This window comes from Phascolarctos cinereus, unplaced genomic scaffold (assembly GCF_003287225.1).
Source record: "Phascolarctos cinereus isolate Bilbo 61053 unplaced genomic scaffold, phaCin_HiC Scaffold_7;HRSCAF=346, whole genome shotgun sequence".
Lineage (NCBI taxonomy): Eukaryota > Metazoa > Chordata > Mammalia > Diprotodontia > Phascolarctidae > Phascolarctos > Phascolarctos cinereus.
This window is the reverse complement of record NW_027556180.1, coordinates 75407509-75429765: the sequence shown is the minus strand read 5'-3', so window position 1 is coordinate 75429765 and position 22257 is coordinate 75407509. Positions and strand designations below refer to the sequence as shown.

The following is a 22257-nucleotide window of genomic DNA, read 5'->3' as shown; positions in this document are numbered from 1 at the left end:
TTACAATGGGAGGCGTACATTGTGTAGTGCATGCACTCTCTCCAAGAAGTGTATTTAAAATGGATTACTTCTGCTGCTTAGGCAAGCGATCAATAGAGAAGTGGGTTGCAGTAAGTACAGAGATGTCTGTCTGTGGGCTGTGGTCGTTATCCTCTGTGTCTCTTTAGAAATTAATTAAAAATCAATGAAGTGTGCAGCCTATTAATACACCAACCCCTAGATTAACAGATACAACCTCAGCCTTTCTCTGCGCCCAGGCATTGTGCAAATACAGTCAAACACTTTAGGAACAGAGCCACATTTCTGCCACCATTGTGACAATAGAACAGAGCTGAAATACAACCTTCCTAACGTTATGTGCTTCTACAATCTGTGCAGTATTGGTCTATAAACAATAAGGATTGACACTTGTCCATATCTCCTTTTTTAATCTGACAACATTAGCTTTCTCTGAAGATGGCCTCATTATAAGCTGTAGTTCTAGCATCCTGCATACACCAAAAAGATCTCAAGACCTAGTAAATGGGAATTGCTATACATTCTGCATTAAAAAAAAAAAATCTCCTTTAAGAGTCCTAGAGATTCCACACCCATGGACATAGGCTGGCTTCTTTTTATAAGGGCCTTCCGATGAAAGGGTGGAATTCCTAGAACACTAATTTTTGATGAGATGGCATCCACATCCAGTCTTCTCTATCTAAATCTTTATGTATGAATAAAGGGACTGAGGGGCCACATCCAAATGAAACTCCTGCCTCACTACTCCTGATGAGGCATAGTGGCCAAATTGACAGCTTGACTATTTCTGCTGCACTTGCTTCTTAACTTTTTGCACATCATATACCCTGCCTTACAATTGTGTCAATTATGTTAAAAATGTAAATAATTATGTAATTATGTAAAAAAAATCAAATAACACAAACCTACAGTAACCTTGATCTCTGGGGCCAATGACAAACATTTATCTAAGTCTAGTTATCTAGAATGACAAAATCTTAGAGTTATAAGAGACCACAATGCTTGCCTACTCTAACTTATCTTTGAATTCAAGAAAACCAGTTATAACAAAGGTTGTTGGGTTTTTTTTTTAACATTTGCAAAACACTATACATGTTGGCTCATTTGATCCTCACAACAATCCCATGAGATACTTTCTAGTATTATTCCCATTTTATAGATGAGGAAACCAAGGCTGAGAATGGTTTAAGTCACTTGCCTGGAATCACCCAGCTAGTAATTATCTGAAGAAGGATTTGAACCTAGGTCTTCTTGACCCCAGGTCCAATGCTCTATCCATTATACCACCTGGTTGATTGCAAGTCATTATGCCACCTTTGATAAACTCCAGTGAATTTGATTTACCACTTTCTAGTATAGCCTGAACCACTTTAGAACAGTTTTAATTGCTAGGTAATTCATCCCTGTGCTGAGACAAAATAAATCTCACTGACACTTTCACCCATCCATCCTAGTCCTGGATTTGGTGGCACCTGAATGAAATTTCAGGAAAAGATTTATGTACTTAGAGAGCAGGCCTGTATTATCTGTAAATGAGCTTTCAATATTCAGGGAATTTTTCCCCATAAGAAACGCAGTGTCTAATTCAGGAGAGAAAGGCAGACCTTAAAGGAAGTTCTAATTATGACACTCCCCACACACACACTCCTAATCAGTAAATTCTAGGATAAAATACAAAATCCTGTTTGGCAATCAAAGTCTTTCATAACCTAGCCCCCTCCTATATTTCTAGTCTTCTTGCATTTTATTCCCCAACACTTACTCTTTAATTCAGTGACACCGACCTCCTGGATGCTTTATGAAAAAAACACTCCATCTCTCAGCTTCCAGGCATTCTCTCTGGCTATCACCCATAGCTGGAATTCTCTCCCCATCCCTCATTTCTTTCTATTGGTTTTCCTGGCATTCCTAAGTCTCAGCTAAAATGCCATAAATAGGAAATAATTAATGAAGGGATTCACAACCCTTCTTAATTCTAGTGTCTTCTCTCTGTTAATTACTTCCTATTTATCCTGTACATAACATATATATGTAAAAACATGCATACATATAGATATATATGTATAGTACACATACATTTGCTGTCTCCCCCATTAGACTGTGAGCTCCTTGAGGGCAGGAACTGTCTTTTGGTACTTTCTGTATCCCCAACATTTAGCACAGTGCTTGGCACATAGTAGGAACTTAATAAATGTTTATTAAATTATTTTATTTGAATATTAATTGGATATTTCTGATACCCAGTTACTCCGATGCTCATGTTTTAGTCATATATTGACCATCATTTGGCAAATTTTAAAGGTACATAATATTAAAATTAGTGCTAGAAGTAAAATGTCACCAATAAGCTTAACTAAATATCCACATGTTTAAGGTATAATTTTATTTCTTTTTATTATGGCATAGTCCAGTGGTGTCAAGCAAGTATAAATAGCAGCCACTAATCCATATATAAGGAACCCTGCTGACAGCTTATTCACTTAGTTTAAAAATGTATTATTACCTACGTTTTATTGTATTTTTTATTTATTTTTAAAAACATTTCCCAATTACATTTTAACCCAATTCCTCCACACTTAGAAGTGTTGTGAACCACATGGATGGCACATTTGGTACTTCTGGTGTAGTGTATAGCGATCTGTCCTTGAAACTCTTCTTCTACAGACTACGTCTTCTCATCTTGCCTAAGCTGGAAGTTAAATGGTCATACACAGGCCCAACACTAATACCAATCAGCACAAAATCTTTAACCTGCTCATTTTTTTTTTAAACCTGGGCAGTTCACTGCTCCTTAGTCATCTTGGTAGCTGGTCTCCATTCCATTAGCGCAAACCTTCGCTGGACTTAGTGTGGACACCTGGCTAACTAAAAGGAGTCTGTTTTGGTACCTATGCTAGCACCAGGCAATTTCCTGCTAGGTCATTTCATGGGGTGGGGCTTACATCTTTAAAACACCCTAATATCTAAAATTCATAACAAAAGGCTCCGAGGGAATGTTAAACTATTTTCTGTACTTGGAGATACTTAAACGTCCTTCTGGAAGAGTTTTAAGTCAAATTGGAAAATCAGGCCATTAACAAATTTAGCATCTTTGTAGGAGCACCTGACCATATGTACAGGGGAGAATTTCTCAGAGTTCAGTCGAGGTCATGAAGACTAGGCTCTGCTCTCTCTGGGAATAGGCTCAACGTCAGTCCCTGGATGACTACATCCTACATCCTGTCTCCTTTTTTTGTCCCTTCAATCAATTGCAATGCTCAAAAATCCCAGAGCAAAGGTCTGGCAACAGAGTATCAGATAACATCTTGGTTCCCCACCAATCAACATCCTGGACCCTCCTTCCTCCCCCTTCCAAAGTGAAGGAGCATTTCTAACACACATCAGCAGTGACTTTTTTTTTCCTGTATAAAAAGGAAAACTCAGAGAGCTATATTTGGAGACAGAAGCCCAATCTGGATTCGGACTTGGAGATTTGCAGCCTCCATGCCATCATAAGGCCTCTTATCAGCTATGCAGAACATTGTTTAATAAATCTTGTTTGCCCACTTAAAGTCAGGGTATACATTTTCTTTCCACTACTCCACCTGAGTGAACATGCTGATTTACCACATAATCTCTCTTTTGCATTTTGTCTCTAACTATGAGAATTAACAAAAGTAGGAGAAACTCATCGAGTCTCTTCAGTTCAAAATTTTAAGGACTCTTCATGTGTTATCTTCTCCCATTAGCAAGTAAGCTCTTCAAGGGCTGGAACAGTCTTTCTTTGCTTGTATTTGTACACTCAGCACTTAGCCCAGTGCTTGGCACACAGGAAACTCTTTTTCTATGATTGCTGACTTGACAGCCATTGGAAGTAAGATTTGAAACTAGCTCTTCCTGGATTCCAACTCCAAAACGTTGCCTCAGAATGCCACATTGCCTCTGAATGTAATTAATTACTTTCTTACTACTACAAATTTTATGTATGTGTGTGTGTGTGTGTGTGTGTGTGTGTGTGTGTGTGTGTGGAGAAAGAGAGACAGACAGACAGACAGACAGACAGAGAAGGTTAAAGATTTTGTGCTGATTAGTACTGAGGGTGGGCCTGTGAGTGACTAGCTTAGGATAGATATGAAGACATAGTCTCAAGAAGGAGGGGTTCAAGGCCAGATCACTATATATCACATCAGAGGTATCAAACATGCAACACTCCTAAGTGTGGAGGAACTGGACTAAAATGGCTTATATATGCATGTATGTATGCATGCATGTATATGTGTATACATACACATATAAATTGTTTTAAACTTAATGCTTTTAGACCTAAAATAAATTTTCTTTTGAATGCCATTTTTAAAACTTTCATAGGATTACAAATTCAATGTCCAGGTCTAAAAGTTTCAGACATGGGTATAAGAACACAAAAGGTATAAATCCTATTAGAATACGTGCTGAACAAGTCAGTATGCTATATTATGACCAAGAACATTTTTCTTTATGTATACTAGCATATGATTTTCATAACAGTTTGGTTTCATAATAATTTCCCTACATTGTTGTTAGCAAGAAGCTCATTCCTCCTACTAGGTTTAGTTCTTCTAGACCAAACAATTCAGAAGCATATGAGGAGTGTTTTATTGTCCTGGTAAACAAAGTTTCGATGAAAGGCTCTACTTGCCCTCACCTATAAAAAAAAAAAAAAAGAATAAAACCCACAAACATAATGAACGAGAATGGACTGAAAACTGGGGGGAAAAAAGGTAGAAAGAGAATAGAAGGATTTTATTAAGCAAATGGCTTTGCATTACAAAGAGCAGTGGGGTGATTTTATTGTCAATCCCACTCTATTTCAAGCCCAAACTTTTATATTCCTCTACAATTATATTAATGTATGGCAAAGGGGGACTACCTTTATCCAGTTTCACTGTATTCTGTTCTATAAAAAAAGTACCTGATGCAAATTTAATGCTTTTATCTTCTATGACAAGACTTAGCTCACTCTGAAATAATCACTGTATTAACATTTTTTTACCCACGCAAAGTAGTTCAATTCATTATTATAAAAACAGCAAGCTTCCCCAGTCTGTCATTAATTCCCACTGTTTTAATTACAAGAAAAAAATACCCTATGGAAGGCTTTTGTGGATAATGGCACTGTAAACACAATCTTATGCAAAGCTATGAAATTAAAACTGAGTACTTCTTTTTCCTACAGTAATATTCTGGCAGAAATAACATTTTTTGGCAAAAAAAATTATTCTGTTAACACATAATTGCTCTTCTTTTGGATTTAGTCACAGAGAGGGAAAGAATGTTTTGCAATACACATTACTTTCCAGTGTTTGGAAACACATGAGACTACATTCAAGGCCAGGATTTTCATAAGACAGCTCAATAGCATCTATTCAGAATTATAGCAGAGTCAGTTTTTCCATGTAGTTCAACCGAAACTTATTTCTTGCTTCTGTACATTATTCTCTAATGCAAATGAGAAACTCAGTGTCAAAAATTTCAAGGCTACTCAAACTTTAAACTAAAGTACTAAGGGAAAGTTACACAGATAAAAATCCAGCTTTTTGACCTAAGGAAAAAGTAGCCTATTTTATATGGAAGTCTCTACCATGTTGGAAACCTCACTTGCTACATATATGAAAAGGGCCACTAGATCAAGGAGGTAATGGGAAAGCTAATGGGCATTTTTTTTCATTTTATCTTAATTTAAAACAGGCCACTTCAGGTTAAAAATGGATATAAAAAAGCCCTTTTTTATTTCTTGGGGGAGAAAGTACCTGAGCTTCTCAGGAGAGTCAAATAGGCTACTTGGAAAGACATGGTGAACAGTAAAATCATGGAATCTTAAAATTATAAAGGATTTTTAAGGTGAACCGCTATGAAGCTCTCAAACATAGGAGCTAGTTTGCCCATATGAAGTGTGTGGGTAAGTGTTGAATAATCAGCTCTCTGAAAAATGTAGTTCAATTTTAAGTTTCCTCTCCATAATTGACATTTTCTACATCATTTTCTTAATTCTAGACGATCAACAAGACAAAAAAAAATCAAGTCCTGATTTATAGTGCTTGTCAAATTCTGAGGAGTAAATGCTCATAATGAAAACTTAAGAATCATCTTGCCATATTCATTAGGAAAATAAACAATATGAAGCTGGGTCCAGCACATCTCTGGGCTTCCTTCTCTCCCCCCTTATGGTCTACAGTCAATTTGTAACCACAAGTAGAAATCTTTGTGAAGGGAAACAAAGCCTGAGATAGTTGCAATGCAAATACATTTGCTATGTAAATTTAAAACAAACAAAAAATAGAATTTCAAAACATTGACTCCGCCTAAACACCTACCCAATTCAGAAATTCCCTATGTAACTTGCCTGCCAAAGAGCCACATCCAGTGATTGCTTAAAATATTCCAGTGATATAGAATTCATTACCTTAAGAAGTAGGCCATCCCTCTTTTCTTTATTCTAATTATCTCCATATTGGTCAGGAATTTAAAGCATTGATAATGTTTACCTTCCAGAAAAAAAAATATCAACATAATTCTATACTAGTTGACCTTGGGATTGGGAAATTACAATTACAGAATGTGTATTCTATTGAATTAATTAACTAGGCAAAATCTGAGGAAAGGACATCAGAAGATATGCAAAACAACTGAAACACATACACCTTTTTCCTCCCATTATTATGAAGCAACTGCAAAGAAGCAAAATATATCTTTCTAGCAGAAAATGCTTAAAATGAATAAGAGACTGCTTGTTTATTGGTGAGGAAAAAAGATAATTAAAAGGAAGGTTTGGGCCATTGTGGAAGAAGATTCGGGGAGGGGTGGGAATTAGAGCTGTATTCACAGCCCAGATATTTTTTAAACTCTATAAGTTCTCAGTAATTAGCAAGAACTCTTATTGAATCCAACATGGATTGATTACTGTCAAATCAACAAGCATTTATGAAGTGTTTACTATGTGTTAGACACTGTGCTAATCACTAGGAATACAAATACAAGCAAAAAGAATGATAACCCCTTCCCTCAAAGAACTTCCGTTCTTATGAGGGAAGACAATACAGTTATCATTTATTCCCTCCACATTGCAGGGTTAGGGGCACTGCATCCACCCACCCCCCATCTGTAAAAAACTTGTAAAAATTTTCACTCTCCATTCCTACCAGAGAAGAAGTCTGATTAATATAATAATTATATTATATATAATAATATTAAAAGATAAAATATATTGATATTACATAATACTATACATATATTTTATGCATTTCTGAGTTTCTAAACTTTTTCTATGTTGTCTGCTGGCCTTCACATGTCATCTGTGACTTCTGCAAAACTCCCCACAAATTCCCATATAACTTCTTATGCTGACACAGGATTTTTGAAACTGTGATGAGGAAAGTCAGATGTGGAAGGGATAACTGCATATAAAAAGAAGCTGAAAAGGTAGAAGGGGGAAGGTACCGATGTGCTTGATAAAGATGTTCAGAGAGTCAGGAGTGGAGCCTAGAAAAGAATGAAGCAGTGAGCATGTCTTGCCTGGGCCCTCTCCTTAAAATAGGGATTCTAGGAAGAAGTGACCAATCAGATAGTTGCTTCCTGGGTGATCTTCCTGGGTGAAAAGGCTGCTTGGGTTATGGTAGAGAAAGCTGTCCAAAGCATTAGGATTAGAGCCCAGAGACGAATAAAGAAGTCAGTCAATGATCCATCGAAGGACAGTGCCTTACAAGCAAACGTATTAGTGTCTTGATAAGGATTCAAGCAGAAGAGCCAACCTTCTGGAAACCTCAGAGATTAGATGGTTTCTAGAGTGCTCTCTTACACATGGAAGCTATGGGAAGACTTTTAATTGTTAGATAGGTTTCTCTTTTTATGCCTCTCTTAAAAGTTTTATATTGGTGTTTAAAATAATAATTATAATTACTCAACATCAGCTGGGCCTTTACTTATTGATATTTGTCAGTGTTTGCATTTCCCCCTCTTATCACCACACCATTGGGTCTTCTCATAAAAGATGATTTTGGAATCAGAAATTAGCATAGCTGGAATATTTAGTCAATGCATGTCTTAGCTAATTGCCACCATGAGCAAGGCACTTATGCTAGGCCCATCACTTTCCATTTCCTACCTATTCTTGCCTTTGAACTGGAGGAGATGACAATAGACCTGACCTTAAGAGTGGGAAATGTGTGTGAAATGTCTATGGCATTTTTCAGGGCACTTTATGGTTAATTTCCTAGATAATACTTGTTGAATTAATGCATTTGACATAATTAATCAAATCAACTTATCCTTATATAGTATTATATATAAGTATACTTATGTAAGTATGTATATATGTAAGTATGCTTATAGTCAAAGCACTGTTAGATGCTGGAAACATAAAGATAGAAACAGTCTCTCTTTTCAAGGAATTTACTTTTGTTGGGCAGAATGTGGCATGAAAGCATAATCCACAGCAAAGCACAATGATGGCAGGCACAGGACAGATCCAAAATACTTAAGGAAAAGAGCACGAACATATGAGGGAAGAAGAAAGGCTATATAAGGAGTGTGACCCATGACCTAACTCTTGAAGACATAGGACTAAAGAGGATGAGGAAGTACCTCCCAGATATGGAGGATGGTTTGTATGAACGTATATGAGTGATGGTACTATCAACAGAAGTAGGGAAGTTTGAAAGAAGGATGAATTTGGTTCAATTTTAGACATTCTAGATTTGAAATGCCTTTGCATCTCCCAGGTGGTCATATCCAAAAGATATGCGAAGATAAGAGATTCAAGTTCAGAACAAAGATTAGGTCTAGATAGATAGATTGAGAGGTAATCAGCATAAAGAAAACTGATCTCATGGAAAGAGGGAAGAGAGAGGAGAGGAAGGGAGACAGAGAAGAGGAAAGGAGGGGAGTTGGGGGAAAGGAATGAAGAGGAGATATAGTAATAGAGTAAACTTCCATTTAGTGATAAAAATGAGAAGAGATCTTATGATCCTAGCTTGAGGATATGGCGGAGCCAAATGAAGGGGTTTTGTCTGTTTTTGTTTTGTTTTATTTTGTTTGCTTCAAAGACAGGAGAGATGGACCATATTTGTAGATATGGGGGAAAGTAGGGATAGATTGAAGATGAGAGAGTAGAAATGATCAATGCATTCTGAGAGGTAAGGGAGGGGATGGCAACAAGGGCAAATATGAGTAGTTATACTACATAAGAATAGTCACTTAATCCTCTGATAATGGAGCAAAGGGGGAAAGAATAGGTCAAGAAGCAGAGATTTTTCTTGAATTGTGGAGTAAGGGTGATGAGGGAGTTCATGATGGATGGGATCAATTTCCTCACTAAAATGGGAGGGGCAGTCACCTGCTGAGAGCAGGGCTGGGTTAGAATTGGGGGTTTAGGGAGAAAGATTTGGAAAAGATGCTTTGGGGGGGTAATTGATCATTAGAAATGAAGAAAAGGTAGCCATGAGGCAGAAAGAACCCAACTGAGATTAAATAACATGAATTTTACTGAACTCAGTCATGACTTCCTCCATTAGCATTCTGTAACTTGGGAGTAGGAATGTTAAAAATAGCAAAAATAATGGTTAATATTTACATAACACATTTAGTTTATAAAACACTATACATACACACCGTGTGTGTGTGTGTGTGTGTGTGTGTGGTCTCATTTGGTACTCCAAGAACACTGGGAGGTAGGTGATATTATTCCCATTTTACAGATGAGAAACTACAAGCTGAGTAAAGCTTGATGACTTGCCTAGGGTCACAGAATTAATGTGTTTGGGGCACTTATCTGAACTCAAGTGTTACTGACTCCAAAGCCACTTCTGACTATGTATGTATGTGTGTGTGTATATATATATACATATATATGTATATGTATATATATATATATATGTATGTATGTATCTTGTCTATCTGTCTGTCTGTCTATCTATCTATCTATCTATCTATCTATCTATCGTACATGTTGAGGACGACTCAGCACTGAGGATTTTCAATGCCTGCATAGTGGAAAGAGATATAACAAATTCAGGTATGGAGAAGAGTACTGTATTGAATAGCTTAACTTCAGTGTTCATACTAGGTACCCTCCCTTCAACAAATAACTCATATAATTTAAAGAGGAGTTTTTGCTTAACATTCAGTAAACCCTTAAATAACATTTATTGTATGTTAGAATATGCATCTGAGCTGAATGTATGTATATTCGGGAGAGAGCAGACGTATGTATGTACTTTGTTTGATAATTAAGTTAAAATCTACAAGTTTTGATGAATTGGTATTCATTCATAGTGTTTCTAGGGATAATCATCTTGAAATGTAAAAGAGGGGAAAGTCATGGCACATTTAATCTGTAGAAATAATTTAGAAATATACACTCAATGCAATTATAGGTAATGTTATATAATTGTCATTTTTTTTTTTTTGGTGAAGCAATTGGTGCCCAGGGTCACACAGCTTATAAGCATCAAGTGTCTGAGGCTAGATTTGAACTCAGGTCCTCCTGACCCAGGGCTGGTGCCCTATCCACTGTGCTACTTAGTTACCCCCCAGTCAGTTAATCCTCAAGTTTGGCTCATGTTTAAAGTTAAAAATTAAATCGAGGATTGGGGTCAATTGGTGGCTGGGAATGAGTTTTGGTAGAAATCAGAATAATTGGAAAGAACTTCATTAGCAACATTATTATAGTCTCCTACGAAAGAAAGTTTGTGATCTAATGCATTTATCTGAATGAACACTAATGGACTCAGATAATAATAATAGCTGACCTTTACAATTTATAAACGACATTCTGTGTCATCCTACAAGGAATATAGGGTGTTACTCTCATTTTACAGACAAGAAAGCTGAATTTGCTAAAGTCCCCAAACTAGTAAATGACAGAGCTATGACGGGAACTCCGGTCCTTTAACATTAAGTCCACTGTTTAATAGGCAATATTATGCTTCTCCCCCCTCACTCCACTCTCCATTTATCATCTGTTTCTCAGAGACTAAACACTATTAGTTAAAGGAAGACTTCTGAAAAAAGAATATGGGGAAAAAAAATTTTAACTGATTTTCTACAGTTTTTCTTCAAGCTAGCTTTATGTCTTATGTCTTCCCTTCATGTACTCTATATTGCAATCAAACTAGACTTCTGGCTGAGACATCTGATGGGGCAGTGAATGTATATGCTTTCCCTGGAATAAGAAAGACGAGTTCAAATCTGGCCAAAGAATATTGTAACATACTCCCTGACTTATCCCAACTTTTCTTAATTTTTTTTTCTTTTGAAAACTCAGCTTAGGAGCTACCTCCTTTGTGTAGCCTTCCCTGATTGTCCATTTATTTTTCAGCTTTTACTAGCTGATTTTTATCTGACTCTCCCTCATTCCCTGCCCTGACTACTCTGTACTATACTTTGTGCATGGTGTGATACCTTGAGTACAATGTCAGGGCAGTGACAATTTCATTTATATCCTATGTGATATCTAGATATCTTTCTATCTGTATCTATCTATCTACCTACCTACACACATAACCTTACATGTGTGTATGTGTACGTTTATGTGTGTATATGTATGTGTATTTCACCCTCCTTTTCTACCTCCATTCTGTGTGTTACAATCCATCTCCCATGCATAGCTACTATATAATATGCTCTGATTTGTCCCAGAATTATCTTGTCTATAAAAATATCAATTTATAACTGAAAATATTTTCACTGACTAGAGCATAAAACATGATACTGATTGAGAAGACAGACAAGTCTTTACAAATGATACACATATTTTTTGTTCCATGATCACATTATCTGTCAGTCAATTTTATCTGTATATACTTTGTCTATGTTACGGGTAAAATTAACGTGGGCTAACATCTTCAGCAGGAAAGAACCTTTACAAAATTCCAAAAGTGATTCCAGGGCATAGTTAATTTGCATTAGACTCTCCTCAATGAGGAAGATTAATTACTAAGTTCTCCTCATCAGAGTAATGGGCAGAGTAAGTGAGAGTTTGAAAGAAGAACTTACTGTTGTTTTAACATGGAAGACAGGGTTTCAAATTACCTTCTGAGAAGCTGGTACCTGGGCCAAGCCTTTATAGGCATAAGGACTAAGGAGGAAGTATATTCCTGGCACATAAAATAACATATTCAGAGACTGTGAGGGAGGAGGTGAATGTCACATCCAGGGAACATCTCATAGTACGATTTGGATGGAACAGACAACGTATGAAGAGAATAATGTGAAATAAGGCTGGAAAAGCAAGCTGGAGGCAGATTGCAAAGGCCTGAAATGTCAGGCTGAGGATTTTGCATTTTATTCAACAGCTGGTGTTCTGAAGGCCTTGGACTTTACATGAACACAGACATGTATGTGTGTGTGTGTGTGTGTGTGTGTGTGTGTATATATATATATATATATATATATATATATAATGTATATGTATATACATGTGTGTGTATATATATCTATATATCTACAAGTTATATTTCAACAAGTGGTTTATCTTATAATAATATGTATTTATTTTATGCACTTAAAAACATTTATCTGAGGAGTTCATGGGGTTCACCAGACTGCCTATCTAAGGGATCCAAGAGGTACAAAAGACTAAAATGTCATTTCTACAGGTCCTTGGAAATTGGCAAATGCTAGAAATCATTGCTTGAATTATTGTTTTGCTGATTACCTACACTTAGGAAAGTGATTGAGAAAATGTTAAAAAGGAAGATTGAGATTAAGGTTAAATGTGTGTCATGTGAAATTTTTTTTTTCCCAGAGAGCTGATTGGTAAACATTATCAGCATACTGTTGAGTAAGAAGCTTAGGATAACATGGGCATCCTGGGCCATCACCAGTCATGTTGACTTTTATCTTGCCACTGAACTCTAGTGACTCTGGAAAAGAGAGGGAGGCTGAGGACTTTGTGCAAATCTAATTCAAATGCAAGTCAAAACATCAGACTCGTGATGTCACTGATACCTTCAAGAATGAAGGATAAACAACAATAGTACAACACAATTACCTCACAGTAAAATTCCTCTCTTGTCCCTGACACTGCTGTTATATGTATGGAAATTTGTTTTTTCCTTATCCAGATATTTGATTACAGTGAGCTTCTTAGTGAAGGAAACTCCTCTAGTCAATACAGATCAGTAATTATTAGATTGAGAAAATCACTTGGGGCAAAGAGACATGAAATGACTTTTCCCAGATCATGCGGCTACTGTGTGTCAGAGGAAACTTGAATTCAGCTTGTCTGGACTCCCTGGCCTGCTCTCAATCCACTACATCATATAACAATTTTTTAAGTTAAAATATCTAAACTTAAATTTATTTCTTTCCATTTTTAAGGTAATTTTTCATTAGAGTGACCCTGAAAGCTAAATTCTTAGAATTCTTGTCTTTGATGTCCTTTATTCAAGGTAATTTGCATATGCAAAGGAAGTCATTAGCTAATTTTCAGTTGTGTCCAACTCTTTGATACCCTACGTGATGTTTTCTTGGCAGAGATAATGGAGTGGTTTGCCATTTCCTTCTCCAGCTCATTTTATAGGTTAGGAAACTGAGGTAAACAGGGTTAAGTGACCTGCCCAGGGTCACAAACTAATAAGTATCTGATGCCAGATGAGTCTTTCTGACTCCAGGCCATGAACTCTATCCTCTGTGCCACCTAGCTGCACAGTACTCACTTTATCTGCTGTGCCACCTGGCTAATACTTAGAAACAAGGTGATCATACATGCCCAACCTTGTGATCACGTCTTTAAGAATACTTTACCATCTTATCTATATTGATCCAGTTTGGGTCACAAAACCGCTTAGGTGAATGTACTCAGAAAGCTCTTTGGCAGGCTGGAGTCATGTGCTGGATGTTAACTTTTCAATATACAGATGATAATAATGGTATCCACAGATTACATTGGTAGATAGTAACATATGTTGAGGAAATTAAACAAGTCAAAATTTTATATCAGTCATTTATTATGTGCTCTATGTCTCCACAATGTGGCCCCTGCCTTTCCACTCTTAAGTCATGTTATTCCCTTTCATATATTCTATATACTAGCTAAACGAGACAGCTAACTTTCTTACACTGGATGAGCCATCCAGTCCTGCACACCTGGAATTCCCTTCTTCTTCTTCTCAACCTTTGAGGATACTCTCTCTTCCTTTGAGGCTCTGCTCAGCTGCTACTTCCTCTTTCAAGACTTCTTCAATCTTCCTAATTGTTTGTATCTTCTGTTTTCTTCAGTTTTCCTAGACTTTTTCTGATCTTTTCCTACACTCCATCATTTCTTACCATGTATTACATTTAACTGGGTACTTGCTATAACCCCCTTTACAATGCAAGCCTTATGAGGACAGGAAATGTTTCCTTTAAAAAAATTCAATTCCTAAACCAGTGCCCTTTAACAATATTTAGTTGAATTGAGTGGAATTGAGTGTCAACTCATTGCATTCAACACGGCATTTTAGCCAATTGAGAAATGTGAAATTTCAAAAGATGGATTAAGTGCATCTCTGCCTTTCTTATTTTTATATCTCTTCAAGGATAAGGGACTTGAAGCATATTTTAAGCACTTTCTATCCTGCCCACCCACTGATTTAGCTACATTAAATGCATGTAACTGATCTCTTAGCTCCGTTTACTGAACCCAGAATTGTCAGGAAAAGATTTGTACCGTAGCTCCCCGATGGCTAACTGTCAAATAAGGATATTAATTGGCATGTGTACCTGTTCATTCAAGGTGGCTGGCAATGTTGCCAGAAGTGAATAGAGAAACAATTCAATTGTCTCCTCCTGAGCTGACAGGAAAGGGAAAAAGTATTGCTCCGCAATAAGACTAGAGGACAATTTTTCAACATCAAGCGTGGGGCATGAAATCACTTCTGCTCTCCATTACTCACTGGGAATGATAATAAAAATATGAAATGTTTAAACAATGTGTTACATATATTATCCCACTTGAATATCACAAGAACACCATGAGTTAGGTACTACAGACACCCTATCCTTATCTCCATTTTAAAGATGGGCAAATTCAGTCACATTCGAGTTAAATACCTTACCCTTGAAAGCTGGATTCAAACCCAGGCCTCTGCTGACTCTAAGTCTAACTCTTTATTCACTCTTCCATAATACAACTCAAATGATTATATTTTTAGCAGCAGGTGAGTCTTAAGCTTTGCCAGAATATAGGTGACTGAGACATTGTTTTTTTTTTCCTTCCTAGTCCCTAGAATAAGAAATTCAATTTTCTTAAGTTTTACTGTCTGTTTAAAGCCCTTAAAACTTTTTCCAAGTACACAACTTCTTTATTGTACTAGTATTCTAACAACCTTGCTAATGATTTAAAAGTATACCTGAGAGGAATTTTTTTAAAGCCAGTTTCTGATTAAATAAAGCCAATAGAGGCAGGTTCCCCAACCCCCTACCCCTTTCTTCTTGTCATGTTCTACAAGGATTTTAATTTCCAGGTGAAACTGCTCAGATTTTGCACATAAATAAGCGACTAGCATTGAAGACAAAAAGGAATCTAGACTCTTTCCTGTAAGCACACCCAGGGCACAGCATCACAGCACTGAAGAGCAGGAGAAATCACTGGCATTATAGCATTCACTTGAATATAGCCTAGAAATGGACATGGTTCCCAAGACAGCAGGAACATTTTATTCTCTATCAGCCAACATTAAAAATGTGTCTATGGCAACTAAACCATCTGTTCGTTCTCTGTTTTCCAGAGAGTTGTTTACCTGCCTTAATGTACCTGTGCATCCCATTTCACACAATATAATAGCATTGCTTAGAGCAAACTGACTAGAAACACTATTGAACTTTTGAAAAGCTCATATCAGTTCTGGCTGATTGTTGAATTCCATTAAACAGATGTTTATTAAGTGTCTACTATACCTAGAGCATTGTGTTAGGTTTTGTTATTCAGTCATTTTTCAATAGCGTCCAACTCTTCATGACCCCATTTAGGGTTTTCTTGGCAGAAATGCTGTAGTGGTTTTCCATTTCCTTCTCCAGCTCATCTTCTAGATGAAGAAACTGAGAAAATAGGGTTAAATGACTTGCCCAGGGTCACAGAGCTAGTAAGTATCTGACGCCAGATTTGAACTCAGCAAGATAAGTCTTCCTAACTCTGGGCCCAGCACTCTAATGCACCACCTAGGTGCCCCCATTGTTTTAAGTATTCCCTGCATATATTATCAGAATTGTGGAGTATAAATAGGTTCTTGGAGGTCATCTAGTCTACCTTCTTTCATTTTACATAGATAGATAGATGATACTAGCTACCTAGAAATGTATAGATAGATATCTTCATATTTATATCTGTATCTACCTATCCAGAGAGAAGTAACCTACTCATGGTCACAAAGGTGGAAAATTTCAAATGGAAAATGAATCCAAGTCTCCCACCTCAAAAATCCATCAATCTAGCCACTGTATCACACTGCCTCTATACATTGAGAAACAGGTCAATTAACTCTGGTTAAACTTTCATAAAGACCCTAGTTCAGTTCCTTGGCAGAACTGTCACTAGTGTGAGCTGATTGGTAACTTTTCCTAGGGCACTGTTACCTGGGGAGGGTGGGGGTGAGGAATCCTCTAACCTGACACCTCTGTTCTCCCTCCTGGCACTAGAGCACAGACCATAGTGACATTACAATGCCACTCCTATCCTGGGGTCTGTCTTCTTATAGTGCCACCCTAGTATGCCACTTCCCCAGTCCTATTTTTTTCTTGCTTTAAATTGTATTTCATTTTTTCCCACAATTACATGTCAAGAAAAATTTTAGCATTCATTTTTACAAGATTTTGAGTTCCAAATTTTTCTCCTCCCTGCCTCCCTCCCCTCCCCTCTTCTGAAAATGGTAGGCAGTTTGACATAGTTTATACATATGCCATCATATAAAACATATTCATCTATATTCATCACAGTCGTGGAAGAAGAAACAGATCAAAAGAAAAAAAATACATGAGAAAGAACCAAGTAAGTGAAAAAAAATTGCTTTGATCTGCATTCAGAATCCATCAGTTCTTTATCTGGATGTGGGTAGCATTTTCCTTTGTGAGTCCTTTGTACTTGTCTTGGATCATGGTGTTGCTGAGAAAAGCTGAGTCATTCATAGTTCATCATCATAGGATGTTGATGATACTATGTACAGTGTTTTCCTCATTCTGCTCATTTTACTTTGCATCAGTTTGTACAAGTCTTTCCAGTTTTTTCTGAAATGTGCCTGCTCATCATTTTTTATTGCACAATTCCATTACATTCATTTACCACTGCTTGTTCAGCCATTCCCCAATTGATGGGCATCCTCTCAATTTCCAGTATTTTGCCACCATGAAAAGAGCTGCAATAAATAGGTCCTTTCCCCTTTTTTATGATCTCTTTGGGATTCGGACCTAGTAGTGATATTGCTGGATCAAAAGGTTGCACAGTTTGGTTGCCCTTCCCCAGTCTAATTTGAAAGGGTCAGTCAATACCACAACACTGTGGTGACTCATAATCTTGACTGTAAGGAACAAGCCATCCCTTCCTTTGGTATAACTAACTATACTCACTATGGAGAGGGGGGAACATGATAAACTGAATTTGCACCAAGCATAAAACAAACCTCTAGTTACAGCTCTGCTCCTTGGGGTATGCAGGGGTCATAGTGGCTATAGTTACACTGTGGCAGTGCTCTGACTCCTACCCTTTTATCTTTCACTATGCTTCTCTTTGATTCTGTTTCACCAAACCTGGATCTGTTTTCAGCTGTGATGGGAGATTTGGAGCAGTTTTTGAATTTTGTGCATAGGACCAATCTCTTTTTAGTTGCATTACTACAACTTCATTTTAAAATAATTATCACATTCATTTGGGAAAGGACTTTCTTTAATTCCCTTTCTGGAGCAACACTTACTGTGGTGCAGGCATTTCTGTGAGTTTATGAATGGAGGCTCAGGAGGCTTCAAACGCTGGAATCCTGTAGTTACATTTTAAATGACTAAGTTGAAAATCCATTTTAGCCTAAATCTAAGTATTTTCACACTTCATGTTCTATACCTCTAAGGGCACTTTTTAAAAACTAGTATTTGGAAAATTAGGTACCCAATTCTGGTGATTAAGAGAGACTTTTAACATTGTTCTTCTAAGAACCAATGTATTTGCCCTTTCCCTCCAAGGTATTCAATATTTCTTTGGAGCTCTGTGTGACTGAAAACAAGGAAGAATTTAAAAGCATATAACACAGGAGAAAGTCAACAAAGGATGCCCAATCAAGGGATTATTAGTTTCATTTGGAATTTATCACTCGCCTACCTCCTGTTTTAATTGTGATCATTGAAATTGATGTTGCTTCCTGTCTGGCTAGTAGGGCTCATGAGGGCTCCATTAGCCTTCTTGGGATACCAAGAGAAGGTAATCACTTTTCCTATTAGGCAAACAAACACTGCAGCCAACGCTCATTTGGCTTGTCAGATTCAGCCAGGCAGGCTGCTCCACTTTCCTCACTTGTTTAAGTCACTTGTTGGCAGGCAGGCTGGGAAATGGGAAAATGCTTTGGGTATTTGCTGGCTAGTTATAAAAGAATTTCCTTGGGGGGAAAAACATTCTCTTTTTAATTCTAAGTGCTATTTTTTTCTGCACAAACTATCAATCTTTCTCTGTTTATAGTCACAAAGAATACTCTCTATTCTCAGTCACATTCTTCTAACTCACCTTTTAGTATATTTCCTTAATGTACTGTCATATATTTTAATTCTTGTGTCTAACCTGTCACCAATAGACTTCACAGCACAACATACCTGAAATTGCTATTTGATGTCAATATAGAATTCCATGGGGAGGTTTCCTCCCAGTCCCCACCCTACTAACACCCCCAAACAAAGCTTTCATGTAAACACTAAATTGAGAATTCTGCAATGCAATCCTTCCACTATAGCCTGCAATCAGGCTGTAATTCCCCAATGGCCATCTACTAACGATTTCCTACCAGCTGGCCAGGGAAGTTATTTCTATAGCCCATCCAATCAAGTTGTTATTTGGTCTGCAGAAAATCAAGTATTCAAATCTTTAAATCCAGTGTTTAGAGGGAGAAAGAGAAATCCCGATAGTGTTCACAAGTACTTTGGGCACTAGGTGGCAGCACCGCTGAGCTGCTTTCTTTTGCCAACTGACTAAAATCCAAGTTTTTCCATCATAAGAGTAAAAATGGTGACAAAACCTTTTCAATTCAGATGCTTGCACATAAAGCGAGCATGCGTTCCTAGTAAGTGGGGGATGGAGTATATCTCTTGAGAATCACAATCACAAACTAGAACACTTGCAGAACACTTTATTTTCTTCTTTGTTTAAGCTGATGGAAGGAAGGAAGGGGGGAGGAAAGAAAAAAAGAAGGAAGGAAATGAAGGAGGGAAAGTGAAGAAAAAAGAGGGAGGGAGGAAGAGAGGAAAGTAAGGGAAGGGAGGGAATATAACCTTGATAAAAGTTACAGAGTGGAGTGCTTCCAGTTTCTGAGTAGCTATAGATTATTTAGGCAGCAAATATGGACAGAATTTTTTTACTATTATTGTCAAATGTAATTTTCTCTTCCCTCACCCCCAGGGATAACACTGATTTCTTTAAAAATATATTATTACCAATCTCACCCCCTTTTAAAATGTGTCTGCATCTCCTATAATGATATTGATGGAATTCAAAAAAAGTAGCTCTTCTTGGAGGCTACTCAAAAGCTTTTGCCAGTCCATAGCACATAGGTTACTTTTTTCCTGGGACAGAAATTGAAAATGTATGTTCTGTACTTGAGCATCCATTTGTAAGGTGAGTAATCTAATTGTATGCTAGCCTTTTATCACATTCAAATCAACAGAAATAGAATTTTCTCTTTTACATTATAAAGATCCATTGATAGGATAACTAACTTACAAATTATATTTGCTTTGAATTGTATGCAGCACATGGCTTGTGCACTACTCAAATGTTATAAAAGTTTCTGCTCTGAGAGGTCTTCTTTGAGGAGGTTTGCTTTCTGGTTCAATATGATTGTTCATCCAATAGAGAAGCTATTCAGATGGGGTGGATGAATGTATGTGGTTATCTGTTTATAGAAGCAATTACATTTTTATCACATTATTTCATTTTAATAATTGAGACAATGCCAATTGAAACTAAGAAGCATGTTGTCATAATTATATTTATTTTGGGGTAAATTTTGTGGAAATTCAAACTGCTATTGAGAAGGAGGAAGAAAGAGGGAGAGGAGGAAAAAAGGAGTATGGTTTCAGTGCAACAATTCTCAGGGTATGGTTTGCAGACCTCCTGAGATCCCTGAGGCCCTTTCAGGGACTCTGTAAGATCAAGACTATTTTAATAATAATACTAAGTTGTTTGCCTATTTTTTAAAAAATGGGGGTGGGGCAGCTAGTGGTGTAGTGGATATAACACTGGCCTTGAAGTCAGGAAGACTTGAGTTCAAATACAGCCTCAGACCCTTACTGTGTGATCTTGAGCAAGTCATTTGGCCCCAGTTGCCTCCAAAAATAAAAACCTTCCTTTTTTTTTTCAACTATTCAAATATTCAACATATTTTTGTAAGTCTGGATTTTCTTTACATACTTCAACTGAAACAACATATTACAAAGGATTAAATACAGACACAGATATGAGAATCTGGTCATCTTCTATTTAGCTAGATGGTAGAGTGATTTGCACAATACGTAAAACAATGCCACTCTTTTCACTAATATTTTTTGTATGGGAAGATATAGTTATTTCTCATAATGTATATATTTATATAACAACTAATGGCTATATTGTTGTTATTTTATATATAAATAACTATTTTCAAAACATTTCCAAATTTTAGTTTTAATTTCCAACAGGGTAAAAGGTTTAGATTAATTTATATATTTATTTATTTTTAGTTTTCAACATTTACTTTTATAAGATTTTGAGTTCTAAATTCCCCCCCATCCCAGAGAGCATGCAATCTGATACAGGCTATATAGGTAAACGTTGAAAGCTTTAAAACCCATATAAATAAAATACTTTTATTTTGGGTCCTTAATACTTTTTAAGAGAGCAAAGGAGTCCTAATATCAAAAAGTTTGAGAACCACTGGTATAGCGACTAGCATAACAGCCTTGAAGTCAGGAAGATCTGAGTTCAGCTCCTACCCATACCTAACTGTGTGATTTTAGAAAAAAACTAACTTAACCTCTCAGTGACCCAGGCCACCACCCAAAACTGTATTGGTAAAGGAGATTTCCTGGATGTGAGTGCCCTACACAAATGGAATTATAAGTCTAGTCCCTCTCTCTTACACATCATTCAAATGCCCTGAATACGTGCATGGAAATAGGATATACACATAATCTTCCTTATTGGATGTCCTACCATTAAGGTATAGTATAGTAGAAAGAGTTCTGATCTTGGTGGCAGAAGAATTGGGTTCAAATCCCAAATCCACCCCTTGATAACTCCATCAATTGAGCAAATTGGTTAAACTCTCTGAGCTTCAGTTTCCTCATTTTTAAAATGAGGATGCCTATCTTGCCAGGATTATTTTGAGGAAATCACTTTGTAAAAACTAAAAGCCTTATGTAAATACCAGCTATTATTTTAGGGTCAAAGGACCTATGTTTTGACTTTTGGCTCAGCTTCTTCCTATTCATATGACCTTTGGCAAGTGATTTCATGTATATGGGCCTCAGATGAGTGACCTAGATGGTCTGATTTCAAAAGTCCCTTCCAGCTCTAAACCTTTGATCCTACCTGGAGCTCTTGGGTCTTGAAGTCCATGTTGGCTACATGAATGCTTTGGCAGAGGTTACCAAGTTAGAAAGGCCTTCTCTTATAGGTATGTTGTTATTGTTGAGTCATTTCAGTCGTGTCCAACTTTTCATAACCCCACTTGGGGTTTTCTTGGCAAAGATAATGGAATGGTTGGCCATTTCATTCTCCAGCTCATTTTATAAATGAGGCAAACAGAGGTGAGTGACTTGCCCAGGGCCACACAGGTAGTAAGTAGTAAGTATCTGAGGCCATATTTGAACTTTGGAAGATGAGCCTTTTTTTTTTTGTGCCCAACAAATTTAATGAGTAATCAAACCATTCCAATCCCAAGATACAAAACGGCGAACGAATACACGAGAAGAGTGATATTTTAGAAGAGAACATGACTGTTTTGGCTACGGGAAAGAAAACCAAGGAATACACCTAACGTCAGGTGGTGGGGTTTCTCATCTGAAGTCGCATTCACA

The 22257-nt window shown here is 37.0% G+C and overlaps 1 protein-coding gene across 1 annotated transcript in view; it reads right to left on the bottom strand.

Moving 5' to 3' along the window:
- The window catches only part of ERBB4 (erb-b2 receptor tyrosine kinase 4), a 1374278-nt gene that overhangs the window by 75354 nt on the left and 1276667 nt on the right, over positions 1–22257 (bottom strand).